The sequence below is a fragment of the Helicoverpa zea genome, chromosome 6 (genome assembly GCF_022581195.2).
Source record: "Helicoverpa zea isolate HzStark_Cry1AcR chromosome 6, ilHelZeax1.1, whole genome shotgun sequence".
In the NCBI taxonomy this organism is placed as follows: Eukaryota; Metazoa; Arthropoda; class Insecta; order Lepidoptera; family Noctuidae; genus Helicoverpa; species Helicoverpa zea.
The window spans coordinates 3,519,668-3,532,700 of NC_061457.1; positions in this window are offsets into that span (position 1 = coordinate 3,519,668).

The window sequence follows — 13,033 nt, forward strand, 5'->3', positions numbered from 1 at the left end:
GAGCTTCAATGCAAAAGATTCGGAAAACTCAAGGACTCAAATGGATAACTTCAGAATCGCAAGTTATTAATCACGTGCTGTCCCAATAGAAGATATGTTTAGATTAATGTAATGTAGCACACTATAATCAGATTTTATATTTTTCGTGGGTCCACGCAAAGTTCACATGATTTACATTAAAAATGTACCTACCTAAATTTTATGTGGAAAGCTAAAGTGATAAACATTGTTACAGACACAATTACTGTTAGATCGATTAATGAAAATAGTCCAACGCTCACACAGACAAAACTAGTATGACACATCAATTTCTATGAATGACAATCATTTATTTCGCAAATCATTACCTTGATTGAAATTGAATTGAAACAAATGATTGCATACATTGATAGCACCATTGTGCACAATTGCCGCCTTTGTCTTACACACAATGTGACTATAGTAATGAGAGCATTAAATAGCCTTCATTATAGCCGGCGCCCGATGAGATCGCAAATCGACACAAAACCCGCTATGAAACCTCCAAAAAGGATGGCTATCTATCGCACTGGCATAAAGGAACTCTTTTTGGTAATCGATTCGGACCGCAAAAAAAAACAATTGAATTTGGAAGACGATTTTGTTCTTTAAAATTATATTTTAGATAAAAGGCACTAGAGATTAGAAGAATAAAAAATTGAGTACTTATATTCTACTGCAATCAAATAAGGTGTGAAATAAAAAGGAATAAGTTCAAGCCCACAATGGTGCCTGAATAAGAATTATTTTGCATGATCCACTACCATTACTCACACATTAGATTTCATATAAAAAAAGAATAAAAACACTAGATTTTCAAACAGCTGCGTATTTTCCAATACAAACAGACAATATCTACTAAATTATGTACTGAACCAAGTGACCATGAACGTGGAACCTGGTATAAGTTCCGCCACTGACCAATGACACCGTAATCAGAACTTTAATAAAATCTGCATGATTTTGCATTGCATGATATACGTTGCTCGTTTACCACGTACAGCTCTATTAGACTCTAGAGACAAAGCAGCAATGATGATTGTCCTAAATGTTTCGAACAATATAACTTAGTGTGTATAGTAAGCCTAACATTTAATTGAAAACAAAGAGTGGTCTCCCACGCCACGCAAGTGTGACCATCGCCTTATGTGATCTAAAATGAATTATTAATAGTGACTTATAACTAGTTGCACTTTCCTGATATGCTTGTTATTATTTTTTAAAGCAAAAACAGTATTTTTCAGATAAAGAAGAGTCAAAATATAGGTACAATAGATATGATAGATCATATTGAAGGAAAGTTTGATATCTTTTAAAAACTACGCGTAACGCCGGTTATCAGTATAACATAATTTATCCATTAATTGACCAAAGCACTAATTGAATTAAATAAACCTCCATCACAACCATAAAATAAATTAATTTTAATTAATAAATGAATGTTACCCGAAAATCATGCTGATCCCGCCCACATTTCCAAAATGGCGGATGTTACGTCACGGTTCTAAACTATAATAGGCTATAATTAGTGGTTATATGAATGTCGCTAAACAGTTATGGGTCATAAAAGGTAATTGTTTATTAATGTCAACGGTACACGAAGTTAATTTAACAAAATGGGCGTTCAACTTTATTTTTATTGCGATAAAGATCACTATTACTAAGTTGTTATGAGTTAACCGTCAAATCCGTAGCGGACCCCGATTGGGGTCTGAACATCAATGTCACCGTAAGCTCGGTTTAGACCCCAATCGGGGTCTGCGAATGAGTCATACACTTTCCTAATTATTTACGCTCATATTTATTTTCTTTCCAATCAAACCGTATTTGTGAGTACTAAATAAAATAACTAAATAAATTTAAACTATTTTGACGCATTCAAACCTTTCATATTTAGCATCCCTTTAGTAATATACCTTTTGAAAATCCAATCGTAATTACCGGGAATTCTGATCGAACTCGCCATGTTTGTTTACATTTGTTGTTTTTTTAAATTTGAAGACGCATAGACAAGATGGCGACGGTGATAGAAGTTTTGCATCGAATGATCCGATTCGTTAAAATAAAGAATCGATTTAATAATTTTATATTATTTGATATTATAATATTACTAAATTGCACTTTTGTATACTATAATCTGAAAATAAATTAGGAAAAGTAAAATGACTTTATTTATTTTGAAAAAATGCTAGAAAATCAGTGGTAGAAAATACGTTGTAGCCGGAATATTTTTTTTTTCGGTTTTTAGGATTTCTGAAGACCGCAAATTTTGAAGACTTATTTATTTTTTCGGGTGTTTTATGTACAGAATTCCTGTAGTCCTGCCAAACTTAATGGCGGTTCGTTACTTCCGACTTTTTAACTGAGCGGCAAAGCTATTTGACGAGAGCTGTAGTTAGGTGTAGTTATCGCAAAATTTTATGACGATTTTATTGTTTGAAAGGGCAAATAGGTAGTCGGAACTGCTACTCGCTGTTCATCGAAAGCTGGTCCAAGATGGAAGAAAGATGGCCGCCGCTGACTTATTTTTCTTTTCACAAATCTGTCAATACGGGTATCAAATAAATTGCATTGACTAGTAGAACAAGAAAGATTATTTTTGACCGACAAGCTATAAAGAAGCGCGGGGTCGCTACTCCCCGTCATCCGCCTCAGATCCTCAGAAGTCCTGCGGGATCATTAGGATCAAAAATATTAAGTCGATGCCTAGAGGAATGAAGCAATTTTTTTTCGCCACCAAAAGACAATGAGCGTTTTGATCTACCTCTCCTCTAGCATTAAGTAATACATCAATAGAAAGCTTATGTTATATAAAGTATTTTCTTGTACGGCGGCGATTGTCATTTGTTAGTATTTAGGGAGTTGGACCATGTTTAGTGAAATAATAACTATGTCTAAAATCTACTGTAGCTTCTTAGGTACTGACAATTTGTTAGAGGTATTTAAGTACGAAATGTTCGATTTAAAAAGGCCTTTCCAGTGATATATAATTAATTACTAGAGAAGGAATCTAAGGACTTGAAACTAACTATCGATAAAAAACCTTAAACATGTTCTAACATCTAAAGTACTAAGAATTGGTAAGTAGTATGTAAGTACAAAATGTAACGCTTAAAAAGACCTTTCAAATGATGTATGACTCATTACTAGAGGGGGAGTAGACCAACATTCAAACATCTCGCCCAATGTCCTTTACGCCGCGCAATGGTGGCCGAATCATTGTTGTGACTCACGCACACAAAAACCACGGTCTGCTCCGATAAAACTTTCCTGAAAGACCGTTGATGCTATCCCCGCACCCCGCGCGCCATTCCGGCGCGCCATCTGAATTTTATTCGAAATTTAAAATTCAAAGGACTTATGGGACACCCAGTATAAAAATTTTACCTATGCTAAAAACTTTCATAAAACTTTAATATTTTTTCTTCACAACAAAAACAAATTGAACCTATGATTTAAAATGAAGAAATAAAATTGAAATAAGTTTCTATTAAAAAATATATATAAAATTGGTATTCGATTATTTATAATAAACATCCGATTTAGGTATCGAATGCACACCGCTGATTGAAAAAAAAAAATTTACTCTGTTCCAAACTCTACTTGACTTTGATCTTGTAAATTGTTCATTTTTATTGTGTATTTTATGTACTGATTTTTTAGTTATGAATCATAAATAAGTGCACGAAATGTATTGCAACGGATTGAAAATGTTATAAATATGACGTTTGTGTTGTGTTTGAGAAAGTGATGCGATTATTTATTGGTAAGTTTTCACCAAATTTGAAATGCCTAACTTTTCGATAGACTTAGAAACACCGTAATTATTATCTATTTCTGAATTAACTGACCCCATTTGACCTTCGCACGTTGTTGTCAAATAAGTGAGCTCTAAAGTTATAGTTAAAATACTTCTGATCAGGCATTACGGACTTAGAATTTATGTGTTGAAAGTTAGTACAAATTTTTGAGTTCCATGTCGCGATTCAAAATATCCCGCCGAATCAACGGTAAAGTCATATGTCAAAACCTTGTCGAGCAGAGGGGTTAAACTAAAATGCGTAGGATGTGAGCACTCTTGTAGAGAAAAGTTGTGTCGAATTAAGTTATGAAGTGTAAATATTAAAGGCAACAAAATTATCTCAAATGAAGAAATAACTAGGAAATGAGCCGCAAACACATAGGTATAAGAAGGCCCAACAAGTACATTTAGTATTTCTTGATACATCAAATTAGTACCGTAACACATAAACTAAACTCGGATATCCGACACGAGCGTGTATCTTGCCTAATAGTCAGATACTTGTGCCCATTCGAAAACAATCACACCACAATAGGAAATAAAAAACCTAATGAATATATTTGACGTTCATCGCCGTTTCGAGAACCGCTTTAGGCCATAAACATTCTATTCTATTGAAATAAAGACAACGAAAATGTAGATAATTTTGTTGTTCAAGTATTCGATGTATCAATTCTCAATGATATCGATTTATCCATTTAAGTTGTTCGATTACAAGTTGAATGATTCCCAAAGATATCGAGTGATGTACCTGTTGTTCGATTACAAGTCGATATGTGCTGTTTAAGTCTAGTACCCACTCACTGCAAACTTTTCGGCTGATAGTTGGTTTAGGCTCATAAATGGTAAGAATGGTAAGTAAGTTGAATGGTGGTACGAACATGCTTTATCGATTGCGGAAATAATACTCCCACGATGTAAAGCTATCGGATGAGAACTTCTTAATGCAAAGGAAACGTCGGTGGAACAAGATAAATCGTTTCACGAAGTATATTAAACTCTGTCACTTAGATATCGAGCAATACATTATAGAGGTAGAAAAATAAAATCTACACTGTAAATATTATAAAGCTGAAGCGTTCTTTAGTTAGTTTGTACCTGTTTGATTTTTGAATACGCTAATCTCAGGATGTACTGATCCGTTTGAAAAATCTTTGCAGCATTAGATAGCCTATTTATAAGACAAAGTTATACATATCTTTTATTGGAGTGTACGAAGTCGATCCCACAGGACGCTTGTGATACCCCTTTCTTAAATCACTTAAGCTCGAAACTATCAGAGAGATATCAGAATTTAAAGCATTTAGAAAGCAATAACAAAAATTGAGCCGTGGGTGGTCTTTTTTGGCGGCAAAACGCAACGCTTTGCGAATCGCCAATATCGGCCGCAGCCGATTCAGCGATTCCAATTTAGAAGATTCCAACGCTCCGCTATGAGGAAGTTATTGAAACAACCAGGTGCGAAGATCTTTGTTGATTAACAACCTGGTTTTTTGGTATGGTAGGAGTAGAATTGCCAAACACATTGGAATTGACTATAGAAGAATATATTTGCCTGTCACACACTTACACTGTCATCGAGTGGCAGAATTGAAGTGGCAAATATATTCTTCTATAATCAATAGTAATTCTTCCGGAAGATTTTATTTTCACGCTAATAAAACTGCTGAAGTGCGAAAAATAGCTGTTAAATTCCAAAGAGAATAAAATAAAATTTTAATTGAATCACTTTATCGCAATAAAAGATATTCGCCCTCTATCAGTTCGAACGTCAACTGTCTCTGTGGACATTCGTTCCGGTTTTGCCGACATTGCACATTTTTAACTGATCCATAATTCAATCAACTGTAGATAGGTACGTGCCCAGTGGTACTAGTATTGAATATTCTAGATATAATCGGTTGTATGTAAACTGAACACAGAGTAAGGAAAGATGAGCGGAGGTGCCGTAACGCAGGTGGGTCAGGCACCTTCTTCTAGGTCAAATACGTACGCTGGACTTGCCCAAAACGATCAGTTACGAGTGAACTAACAAGCGCGTGGGTTTTTTGAAACATCTGTCATCGATTTTTGATGCTAGAGTCCAAACAAGGCGTGTTAAAGGCGAAGCCAGAAACGTTCCTTGTCCCTCGCACACCCTCATTTTGGCGCGCTACTTTTTTAGGAGATTTTCCGTTATGGCAACTCCGCTAGTCATTTTGTTCTCCATGCAACCGAGCTGCTCGTATGTAGTGCGTCATCAGCAATTTCTTCCAGAAATGGGTTCGTTCCGGTTCAATGCTCGTTTGTGGTAATTGCGTTAATTACCACCGAGTTCAATTAATACGTCCATGAGTTCAATAACGGTTTTTTTTTCTTTTTCTGATTGAAACGTTACATATATAGATATAGCTTTGCTCGTATACACACTCGCATTTGCAGAACAGTTTGTAACAATATCATTGTCAAAGGACCATGCATACTTTGCATCCAGGTCACATACAGCCTCTAAAGTTAAAATTATTCTAAACTATATAAATTAACTAAACATTTGAAATATGAAACACCGCAATTCAAACTATTTAAGTACATATCTGAGTTACGACGTATTTAAAATTCACCGTTTCCAAATAGGTGCTCTATTACTGCAAACACAGATATCGCTTAATTTACCGGTGTACAGGTATCTAGTAAGTGCAATCTTACAGGAACACATGCGCCGTCGGCGGCGCGCGCGCTTTCCGTCACGATTAGGCGGGGTGCATACTTGTACAACTTTTGTTAGGTAAGTATTATTTTTGCTTTGATTTTTTATGTTAAGAAAGAAAAAAATTATTAAGAAGCTACTTATTTTTCACAAAAAATCTTACTCTCTTATTGTTAACTGTGGCTAAAACTACGCAATTATTCAGTAGATTTTAATATTAAAAACATGCCTCTTAGGAATGCGCAAACACTTATTTCCTATCTCCAATAAAAAGAGAGTATTCTGAGTTTGTATGTACAGCAATTGACTATAAATACTTGATTGAGCGTGCGAGCTCAGATGTGGTGCTTTGGCACGTGACACGGTATCTGACCAATTTGAATATACTGAGCAAACGGACACGAACTATTGTTTGTTTAGTCTCAAGTGCCTTGTTGTTCAATTTTACGGTGTCTCGCATCCTGAATAATATGGGGAAGAGGTACCTACATTGTTTGTTTATTTTTAAACAAGTTGAAGAACTTACTTAAATAACACGCATGAGTACTACAAACTGAAATTTTCATTACTGTTAAAATAATAAATGTTTAAACGACGAAGTTACTTTATCGCTCCCGTTGAGGGGTACACCTACAGATGTTGCAAGAATTTTTAGAAAATCTATCTCTTATTTATTAAGCACTTAGAAATAAAGCTACCATTTATGCAACATTCGATATCACCCTAACATATGCTTAACCAACCTAACAAATATCAAGTCAGATCAGCTTGGCGTCTGCGCAACGCCTTTCAAAGTTGTTTATTTTATGCAGCAGTGCATCGGGCGTGGTCGCTCACGATAGCCTCAAGCCGAACCTTGCCGAAGCTAGCCGAAGCCGCTACTTATGGCCGCCAGTAATTTTGCATCCGACCAAGACTTAGATAAAGTGATATACATAGCTAACTGTTTGCTAGATTATACACCTGTGCTTTGAAGGAGAGTATGCTCTGTTCGGTTTTCTATCTTGTGTGGTAAGTGTGTTGATGGTGTTTTGTTTAGTAGATAGGTACATACGTTATTTAGATCGTATTTTATCCTGTTGATGTTCTCTGTTTTCGTGGCGATGTCAAATAAAAATAAATAGGTAGTTCGACTTCTAAGAGATCAGAAGATGTAAATCTTCTTGCGCGAAGGGACTTAATTAAATCGAATTGGTTATGTAATATAGACTTTTTTCACAAATTGTTTTTTGTTTTAAATGTGAAATAAAATTAACCCTCAAGTGGCGTATTCAACACCATAATAAAAAATGTACCTACCGATAATTTTGCTGAAGCAATTTAAGCTCAGATCTCACCACAGACAAGACAAGACAAGTGCCTACACTTGTGGTTATTCTCAGAGTAAAACCAGACGGGTTAATACAGTGCTTAACTGATTCTATTTTTACTTAACCATAGTATATCAACGATCGCGGTTGTGGTTACCAATGAACCGACAAGATGCATATGAATTGAATAGTGCACTAATTAGAGGTAGCGTGTATTGAGAAATATGTGTGATGAAAATATTCCTTTATGAGAGTATCGATAACATGACTAGGGGCTATGTTAGATTTTATCGCGTAGATTGGTAAGTTGGTATGTGCTCACATACCTTTCAAAGAAAGATGGTTTACTGTTATGAAGAGACCATTTAAAGCGTCAATATACATTGCCAAAATAACCATCATTTTGGGAAACTGTTATTTGTTTACTGATTCAGATGCGTCACATTAACATAATATAAAAGACTGATACTAAAAATTTCAACAGCATGATTTAAAAATTCTGTTCTCGAAATATGTTACCAATTTATGATCAAAGTCCATCAATAAGTCACCTCTTAAGATTACTGACCACTCGTTGACTGTTCAAACAATACAAATTATTAAGATTCAATATTTCCAAACAAAGAAGTCAATAAGTCACTCAAAATTGTTCGAAGCATTTAATTCCAAGATGGCGGTTAAACAACATGTATCTCTCACTGATATTAAATTAATTACTGGTTCCCCAAACAAGTTTACTTGACTAATTCTAGCGTATAAATAAACTTTAAACTATTAAATCAAAGATATAAAAACTTAATTGTTATAATTAAATTAATCAAGAGATGTTTTGGTACTGGTCTTGAATTATGGTTATTTCTCAATTTGTATTTTTTATTGTTGTTGGACGTTATTGATGGCCACTAATGTATTCAAAATATTGATTTTAGTTTAATGTTTAATTAAGCTAAATTACAAATTTCGTCACGCTACTTTTTGTTCTGAGCAGGAATCAGCAAAATTGAAGATTTTCCTACTTCTTCTCACAGTGTGTTATCTATCTTAACTCAGTGTCATCATCATCTCCCGAGCCTTTTTCCCAACTATGTTTGGGTCGGCTTCCAGTCTTGCCGGATTCAGCTGAGTACCAGTGCTTTAAAAGGAGCGACTGCTATCTACCTCTATCTGACCTCCTCAACCCAGTTACCTGGGCAACCCGATACCCCTTGGTTAGACTGATTATCCTAACTCAGTGTATAGATAGAAGCTAAAATTAAATTATTTTTAGCTTGATAGCTTACAATTAAAAAGATTTTACTATGTCTAAACTCTATCAACAAGCTTACCCCAGACGCGGTTGCAACCACAGTACACAGCTATACTTACTTACATCAAAGTGCAGAATGCACAATAAGTATTACGAGTGATATTGACTGAATTCTTTCTTCTAAATATTACAGATCTCTAGGAAAATGAGTTACTTTCAATATTTCCACTTATCTGCACAATTCCTTGTCGAGTCATTTACTTCCAAGAAATGAAACTTATCTTCAATATTTTACAGGTGTAGCTTTCATTCGTTCAGTCAAAAGGGATTTAAGTTTTATGAAATGTTTAATGGAACATAACGAAAAAACAATCACACATCAATCGCTGCTGAACGATATCAAAAGCCTGTATGTGAATATATTTGAACATGATTAACATGAGCAAAAAAATCAAAATAATTAAATCAAATTAGGCTGAAAATCAGCACATTTGAACGTCAAAAAAAAAGAAGCCCCAAAAGAAGAATTGGCGTAACCAACTCCCCAGCAACACATGTCTTTCTGTTTGTTAAAACTTACTTCAAAGACTGCCAGGCTCGAACTAGTTACCGCGACTGGTACTCAAAGGGCTCTAGAAGAAACAAAGAAAGGTTTTAGTCAGAATATTCAAAATTCTACAAAAATACAGTATATAATAAACATTATTAATACACCAGTTCCTGCTAACCCTTCTCTAGATAGAAGCAAAACCGCCGCAGTAAAAGCTGCGAAGTAGATTTAATAACGCCCTAGTGTGGCGTGGTTCCCTCCTAATCTTATTACTCACAGCAGCCTTAGTTCTGCTACAGACAGACATATTTTATTATGCTCGAGTATGAGCCGCTTCGTAAAGTGTGAATGTGATAGCTCATATTTTAAACCAGTTTTATTTTAGGGTTATTAAGGATAGAAAGGCTAACTTTTTCTGTGATGCATTCTTTGGTCGTAACATTTGACTAGATACATTACTGGAATGATAAATATGGCAATCAGGAAAAGATCTACAACAGTTAATATAGACAATAAAGGAATTGCTATAATTAAATCAGACACAAAAATAACATAAATAAACGCTACATTTAATCCTGGTTCGATTTCAAATAGATTTATGATCAGTCAAATGCACGATACACGCCAATTAATATTGATATCAAAGCATCAAAGTCGGCAACAGTTAACGTCTGCGATGATCGATGCGGCCGGCGCAATATAACATAACCGAATTAAACCTTAATGCTCAATTTATTCGATATCAAACTACGGTCGTAGCTCAAAATCGATTAAAAATCTCGCATAAATATTCGAGCTCCAACGAAACTTTTACATGAATATTGTCAGATTTGAAAAAAGAACGCGAGCAATGGATGCAGAACGGATTCAAAATTTTGATTGGACTGCGTACTAGAGATGTTCCGATTTCGGGAGTCGATGCATTTCGGGTTTTCGATAAATCGATCGATTCGTGTGGGTGGTTCTGATATCGTTTTAATAGGAACGTTATATCTAATCAATTAATGGGGTAAGATTGATGACTACACGCTAACAATGAGGTGACTTGTTTTTATTCTGTTCCAACTTTCGACTATTAGGAGATAAAAGTTTTTCGGTTTATCCGCTAAGATAGTAAATTATGAATTGATGCCTGCAACCTTTTTACGTAGATATTATTATTAATGGTATATGACTTAATATTAAGCTAATGTATTCTTAGACATAATAAAATGCAGATTTTATTTAAATTGCCATAGAAACAGGTGTGTTTACAAAGTACTAATGAACTTCTAAATCAGGTTGATGTTGAAACATATTATAAAATTTCCACATTCCATAGCATCCTAAAAATACAATTTTAAGATAAAGTAATAATGAATGCACTTCTGAATACCAGCACATTTTACAGATTGATTAGCAAAACGTAGATAAATTCAATTCCATTAGAACAAATTCTCCAGCACGTTTGAATTTCTCAGCACTTTCAACAGCACTCTGAGCAAATTGTGAAATATTCATAATAATATCAGAAATAAAACGTGCTGAGCGTTTGTATCTGTCATCTCGAGACTGTTATTAGATGTCACTGACAAAGAAAAGTGAATTCAAAAGCACATATGAACATAGACATAATAAAGAAAGATGCCTTCTGAAGTCAGACACGTAGTAAGGTCGACAACAATTTTCGCATACTGAGCATTGTTGGAAATTGAAAGGCTTACCGCGTCATATGAATACAATGAACAAGCAAATAAAAGTGGACCTTATATAGAGGAAATAGAATTATGTTTTGTAAAAGCTCCGCCGATTGAGCGAAGAACGCGACACGCAGGAAGAATCTTAATAATGTATATCGCAGGAATATGTTCAAATGCGTTCGTCCCATCTTAACACTACAACTGCGGTAGGTAGGGTCGAAGTGTCCTTTTTATATTCCATTTATTTTTCACTACCAAACATTTCAAGTATTTATTTCAAACAGTTACAAAACTAATTGACATTTAAAAGCTAGTATAAAACTAAATTGACCAATTCAGTACATTTTACCGAATATAAGTTAATTAACGCTTATCAGACATCACCAATAAAATCGAATAGCTGCATTGGACATCTATCATTAACATTCATTAGATAAATAATGACTAAACCGGTGTTTCACCATCTTAACACAATAAAACCCACTTTGTCATATCTGGATGACATCCGGACGCCCGATAAAGGATTACAGTATACAAAGATATCAAAATGGTTTTCGATTCCATTCTAAAATGTGTTAATGAAGATGTTAAAGGTTTTAAACTGCCAGAGTTGACATATATGTAAATCATACCTCGGATATTTGAAACATATTTTTCTGACTGTCGTGCTGAATAGTATTTCAGTTGAATTTATTGATTGATATATATTTAATTGGGTTAATGTGAAATTATAAAATAGATCTCACAACTTTTCTTTAAGCCGTTGTAGGTTTTACAATTAGCGTCATACAAGAGGTCAATGTAGGGCCCAAATATAAAACTACATTTTGAGTAATTATTAATATCTAAACCATCGCCTCAAAACCATACTTCGCACGAAAATCATATCTTACTATATGAACTAATGCGAATATTGGATGTCACCAGCAGCTTAGTGTTGAGTGTCAAGAGTAAATCCTACGCCAGTAGACTTGTCAGCCTTTATTGGTCGCGGTGAGCGCAGCATTTTAATACAACAACTATATGTGTTGCCATTAAATAAAATGAAGCTAGACGGAGTGCTTTATGGTCGGAACGCACCTCGCCGTGATTACATTAATGTTATTCACATATTGTCTGTGTTTACTATAGTAAAATGTATGTTTTGTTTGGAATTTATAGTTTTAGATGAAGTGTGGATGTGATTATTTGTTTGTGGTAATGTCTTCTATATGTCATAGTAACGCATTTGTAAGACGCTTAGAATATTCATCAATATTTTCCGTGTCATAAAATAATTGCCTCCGCCTAGAAATCACATACAAAACATTAATCTGCTCTTTCAGATTAAACATACCAAGAATTTCAATCAGCCCTCCCATATATAAGAGGTTCGACGAACTAAATTCTAAGCCTAGGCCCTCCCTAAGAAAACCTGCACCAATAAATAATAATAACCTCTTCAAGCGCATAAAGTTATACTCCCTCTACATTATAAGACCACCGGTATAAGCCGATCAAGTATTAAAGAAATTTAATCGGCGTTAAAGGCCAACTCCTGCGCCGCACGCATCGCGATTTAATGGCGGCATTATTTTATAGTGTCCGCCTCGCTGACACTTTATATCTATAGAACTGGGGAATTATGATACGGGAATTAATTGTCTGGGGAATTCGCTGTTCGTGGTGCACTGGTTTCAGTCGTTTTAGTCGTTTAATATTTAGTGAGAGGATTAAATCTCCTTTTTTAAATGTACATACCT